Genomic DNA, 5,835 nt, shown 5'->3' with positions numbered 1-5,835 from the left:
GCACTGTTATCTTCAGTATCGTGTAAATACGGCACAATGGAGCTGAAACTGAGACGGAGAAACGTTGAAGTAGTGGAATTAGCTGTGTAATCTGGGCCAATGTGTTGCACGCAGTGTTACATAGTAATTAAGAGCCAGACATATCTCTCTGTTTCTGCCGGCCGGAGTGGCCGTGCGGTTCTAGGCGCTACAGTCTGGAACCACGCGACCGCTACTGTCGCAAGGTTCGAATCCTGCCTCGGGCATGGATGTGTTTGATGTCCTTAGGTTAGTTAGGTTTAATTAGTTCTACGTTCTAGGCGACTGATGACCTCAGAAGTTAAGTCGCATAGTGCTCAGAGCCATTTGAACCATTTGAATCTCTGTTTCTGAATAGAAGAGGAGAAAAAGGTAAATTTGTTATGGCCGCATTGTGGTAATATAACAGCAATTAATACAAGATGTCTTATGCTTTTCATAGTTAACTATGTTTTCAAAGATTACAAGGTTATGCATAAGAAAATCTGCGATTTTAATGTGTCTTACGCTTCACTGACGATCAGTTCACTCTTAGAAAATATTTGGTACCAAATGGAACCACGCGTGAGAAATAAAGCAATTATTGTCTGATAACTGACACATTGAAATGTTCCTGCATCTAATGTTTACAACAATATTTCAGGAGTTTTCCTTAATAAACCATAGCATAGCCAGCACTTTCGTGTAATTTAGGAGCAATCGAAACGCGTCGAAAATCGTAAATGATTTGCCTGTTATGATGAATGGAAGTGAGGTATTAATTTCAAGCTCCTTTACATATAAAAAAAGCTTAATATCGCTGCGCCCCGTCTAAATCAATAGAATGTGGTTGATTTCTGGTGGGACAGCCTCACATACAAGTGCAGGTGCAGATGACGTTTCAGAAAATCGTTCATCGTCTCTTCGCTCTCTCCTCCCACCACACCGCCAGCAGTGATGGAAATTTCCCCGTTCCAAGGCGGCGTCCACAAATGAGACGAATGTGCGCTGCAGGAATGTGGCTGCAAGTATAGTGACGTAGTCTACACAAGACGGTACGCACTGTTATGAAAAACACTTTCATGAATGCCACTACGTGAAAACTGTACAAGTGATTGAATCGCCGTGCGTCTGCCGTGCACCGACACTTCTGAAATAATGTGGGCAGATTGTGGAAGCAACTACTGAAATGTGTATTTGCATATTTCATTTACGATATATGTTTCGTTTTGTTCACTTAAAACAGAGCCAATCGTACGACTTTCTTGTCTTTTTTTAATTTTTTTGTTTGTTTGCTCTCTGGTATGCCTTGAATTCTTCCCTTTGTCAGTGGAGCTATGAATAGAAAAGTCTCAGACCAAAACAGATGATACATTCAAATCTTTTAACAAGGTACAATATTTCTGAAGCGACCAATGACCCATTTCACGGAGCTGCAAGGCGCTGAAGCGGGCGTAGGGAGAGTGTGGCAGGGTAGGGGGGAGGGGGGCTGTTTCCTTCGCCCCCCCCCCCCACTCCTCCTCCCATCGCACGCGTCAGCCGTTTTCTGTTCAGTTGCCTGCTCTCTCTCTCTCTCTCTCTCTCTCTCTCTCTCTCTCTTAAGTATAGCGTGCAGCAGGCGTTTACAGGCCTGCCGTAGAAAAACTCATATATTCTATTATGATGTTACACCAGAACATTCACGCTGCAGAAATGGCCACACGATCTGTCAACAGCTAGTAAATTACTTAGTGGCCTTTTTGAAACATGAGAATATTGCAACAAACTTTGCAGCATATTTTAAATCTGTGTGGTTTAGAAATAACTAGATCCGACCCAACACTGCTAATGCACATTCTGCGGAAGAGCATGTCGTGTCGGCTGTTGCGGGAGTCACCACCGACACAAACAAGGAAGCAGAGAAGTTGCGATGGTAGGTGGCATTAATCAAAAACAATCTGTACAAAACACTTTCAGATTAATAGAAAACTTTATTTCTGTAGGGAAAAACGATACTGAACTTCCCGTGCTGCTTGTGCCTCCTACATAGGAGTACTTTCTCTGTATTACCACTCGCAGAGTATAAGCTAAGTAATGTCTTCTTATTATTCAGTACTGATGCTCTTGTAGTCTGCGACTCAACTGAGGCCGACCAGCGATGACCGGCTGGTTAAGTCAGAGATGTCAATTGGGGCTGAACTCTGTCTTGTTGCTGTAGGACTGCACAGAGCAATTGATAGATCTACTTCGTTTACTACATCTGCCACATTTCGATTTTATGCTGTTACGTAATAAATAAAATTTCTGATGAAACAGTGATCCCAATTTCCGATGACTATTATGGTCACTGTTGTCCAATAAGAAGCAGTTATGACAAGTCTGCATTATACCGGTCCCAGGCAGATTAATAACAAAAAGTAGCTGTAAGTTCATTAACGAAACCGTCATCCATTGCTCCCTATCCTGAGCCACACACGCTGCTACAGGCATACCGTGGCTGAGAAACCGCCTAAAGAACAGCAGTCAAGCAAAGTCAAGCAGTTCACTAGACTGCAGGGCGGCGCGCCCAGTGACCTTGAGGCTGGCCAGTGACGTCAGAGGGCGGTCCGCCGTGATAGCTGCTCGGGTGTAGCGAACTGCGGCGAGCACCAGTGCTGTAGGCTTACTGCGCCCTGGAACACTAAGCAGCCATTAGTGTGAAGCAGATTGCCACAAGAAACGAACTCGGGAATGTATGTTAAATGAAAGTTAATCGCAAGTTTTCGCCGTGAGTATCATCTTTGACTAGCAAAATTTCCAGTAAGTGAATAAAGTTCAATTTCAGTCTTCGGTTCACCTAGAGGCATTACAATAACAAAAGCCTGGTTCCTTTTTTGCGGAATTTGATAAATGATGCATTGCTGACACAAAACTGTTTATATGTGAAGATGCTACTTCCACATTACAGAAGTTCGGAGGTTTCTTCGATGTGTATAGTTAAAAGAAAACCAGAAGACTGCCTCTTTCCAAGTTCAGATCGTGGCGTATTTTATCTAACGGCCGTCTATCCGTTTTTACAGAAGAGTACAGACGTAGCTCTTTCAGACAAAAAAAATGATGCAAACTGTATTTGAGCTTCGCACATTGCGTCGCTTGTCTGTCACTACCGAAAGCGATAATGTTTACCTTGCTATTGCAACACCCGAATGCTACCACGGGTAAGGGCGCCCATAAAAATGGCTCAGAGCACTACGGGACTTAACATCGGTGGTCATCAGTAGCCTAGAACTTAGAACTACTTAAACCTAACTAACTTAAGGACAGCACACACATCAATGCCCGAGGCAGGATTCCAAACCTGCGACCGTAGCGGTCACGCGGTTCCAGACTGTAGCGCCTAGAACCGCACGGCCGCACCGGCCGGCAAGGGCGCCCACAGTTTTCAGTAAGTGTTCTTGGAGCTTTGTGAACCTTGCGACTGAGAAATGGGGACAGTGCGGCCAGCTGACGTGGATAATAATTCCACCGCCAGATGGATCTTCTTTTGTATCTGAATGCAACACAATGTTGTGGGAGGACGCAACAAGATTATAATGACTAGCGCATCACTCATATACAATAGCTGGATAGCTTTTTACCAAATGTTTGATAGAGGAAGATAATAGTGTCCACAATACTCTTTGATCCGTATGAACAATTCATATTTTAAAGAGCATCACCACAATGAAAAGAAAATGGGAACGTACTAAGGAAACGAAAAATTGTTTGGAAGCAACAGCGATGTCAGAATGGAATTTAAGAACGTCTGCTTGCTTTTAAATGTACATTTCCGTCATTAAGGGAAGAGCTCTTTCCGTCAGTAACTTGAACCGTAACCCTCGGCAAATTATATCCAGGGCGGGTAGTGGCCACTGGTGTGACGCACCGCTGACGGAGGGACGAAGTTGGAACTTATCACTGCCTGCCAGCTACATTGAAAACCACCTGGGCTTGCTGGAGGGGGGGTGGGGGAGGAGGAGGAGGAGAGGGGAGGGGGAACATGCGGCAGGAGAGGCTGAGTGCAGCTTCCAGCTCCCTGTGTCCGTCCTGCACACCACACTGGGCGCATTAAACTTGGCGCTGAAGTTCACCGCAATGTGGTAGACAGAACGGCTAAACACGCCAACTTGTTGTGTGGCCATCTGTACAAGACTACCGTTCCATGGGTCACATTCCACAATACATCGTAATGGGGCGAAACGAGTCAGTTTACGGAATATTACGTGACTGCTTGCCGAATATTTACATATTAGTGACATAATTGAAAACACGAGTATTATTTTTGCACTAAATATTCTTCTACGCATCAGCAACAATTAACCAGAAGAGATAATATCGGCTTATTTTCAAATATATTCTCTTATACCTGGATAACTGCAAGGTGTAGGTAACTTACATGTGATTGAAATTTACTGTAGCCCTACGCCACATATTGAAAACACGTAATTAAAGAAATGTGAACGGTGCCTGGTCTGAATCACCGCATACTGTTATCAGCTTGTAAACGTTGCAGCATGGAGGCGGAGAGCCGCAATAGGTTCTTGGGGAGCTAGCCAGCGCGGCCAGCGCCGGAGGTATGGAAGTCGACCTGCATTCTTCCAGAATGGCTAATGGGCAGATCAGTACACATTTTGCGAACAGTATGTGTGCGGAAAGTGGAAAAATCACATGTTCCTGCACTTACCAAAATCTATGTGCATTTTGTCATTATTACTAGTCTATAGTTATATGTATACTCTGTCTACTAAGATACCCAGACACAGTGCTCATTGTCACTGTAGGGACTACCCCACCACGCCTCCCATCAACCCAAAATCTCAACGCATCCATATTCTACTAAGGTAGTGCAGCCTGCCCGTTATCCTCATTACCTGCGGTTTTTCGACGATTCCTATAACTTCGAGCCTGGTGTGCACATGCACTGAAGAAATCATTGAGCGTCTCGCCCTATATATATATGTATATATGTGTGTGTGTGTGTGTGTGTGTGTGTGTGTGTGTGTGTGTGTGTGTTGGCTATGGAAGCGTGTGTGTGTGGGGGGGGGGGGGGGAGGCGTGTGTTTGGTGTCTGTTCTTTCTCACATGTCCGAAAGAACAGATACCATTTTTGATTCAGCAGACATTTTGAATTAATACACAGAGGGATCACAGACATTGGCTGCGACTGGACATTGATGGAAATCAGTGGGAAAAGCTGAAAATTAGTGCCTGACCGGGACTGGAAAGCAGGTAACTTGGTTACTAGGCCAACGGTCTCTTCAGTGCAGATGCACACGAGTCTCGAACTGTTACGGGAATCGGCGAAATGTTACGAGTAACATCGGTAATGGGCATGAGGCACTACATTAATCGTGCTTGGTTAAGTGGGGAATTTTGGTCTGACGGGAGGCGCGCTATGGTAATCGGTGCATTGGTACTGGCCATTGTGGTCGGATAGCTTACGGGTCAGAGCATCTGCCTCGTAAGCAGAAGACCCGGGTTCGAATCCCGGTTCGGCACAAACTTTCAGCTTTCCCCATTGATTTCCTTCAATACCCACTCGCGCCAATTACTCTAATTCATTTGTGTCCTAGTCTGTAGTTGTATGTAACTAGCAGTAAATCGGTTCTGTTGGTTTTCTTAGCAGTTCTGCTCTTGGGAATATGACAGTACTGTCAGAGATGGAAACGGTGTGAGAAAGTAGATATTCAATTGGCGAAAAGGTAATCGTGTTTTTGTACTGAGGACAAATGCAAGTAATGGCACGACGCACGTGTTTTATGTGCATTTAATTCTGGGCCTTTTAAAGTGTGGTTACCGAATAATTGACGGAAAACTGAACTGCTCGTAACCTCTTGTCTC

General features: G+C 44.7%; 1 non-coding gene across 1 annotated transcript; it reads left to right on the top strand.

The window, feature by feature from the left end:
* Nucleotides 1-5,421: 5,421 nt before the first annotated feature.
* Trnat-cgu lies at nt 5,422-5,494 on the top strand. The gene has a single exon. It is a non-coding gene; the product is annotated as a tRNA-Thr (tRNA).
* Nucleotides 5,495-5,835: the final 341 nt, after the last annotated feature.

Source organism: Schistocerca americana, chromosome 4 (assembly GCF_021461395.2).
Source record: "Schistocerca americana isolate TAMUIC-IGC-003095 chromosome 4, iqSchAmer2.1, whole genome shotgun sequence".
Lineage (NCBI taxonomy): Eukaryota > Metazoa > Arthropoda > Insecta > Orthoptera > Acrididae > Schistocerca > Schistocerca americana.
The sequence above is the reverse complement of the archived record's forward strand: the minus strand, read 5'-3'. Positions and strand labels throughout refer to the sequence as shown.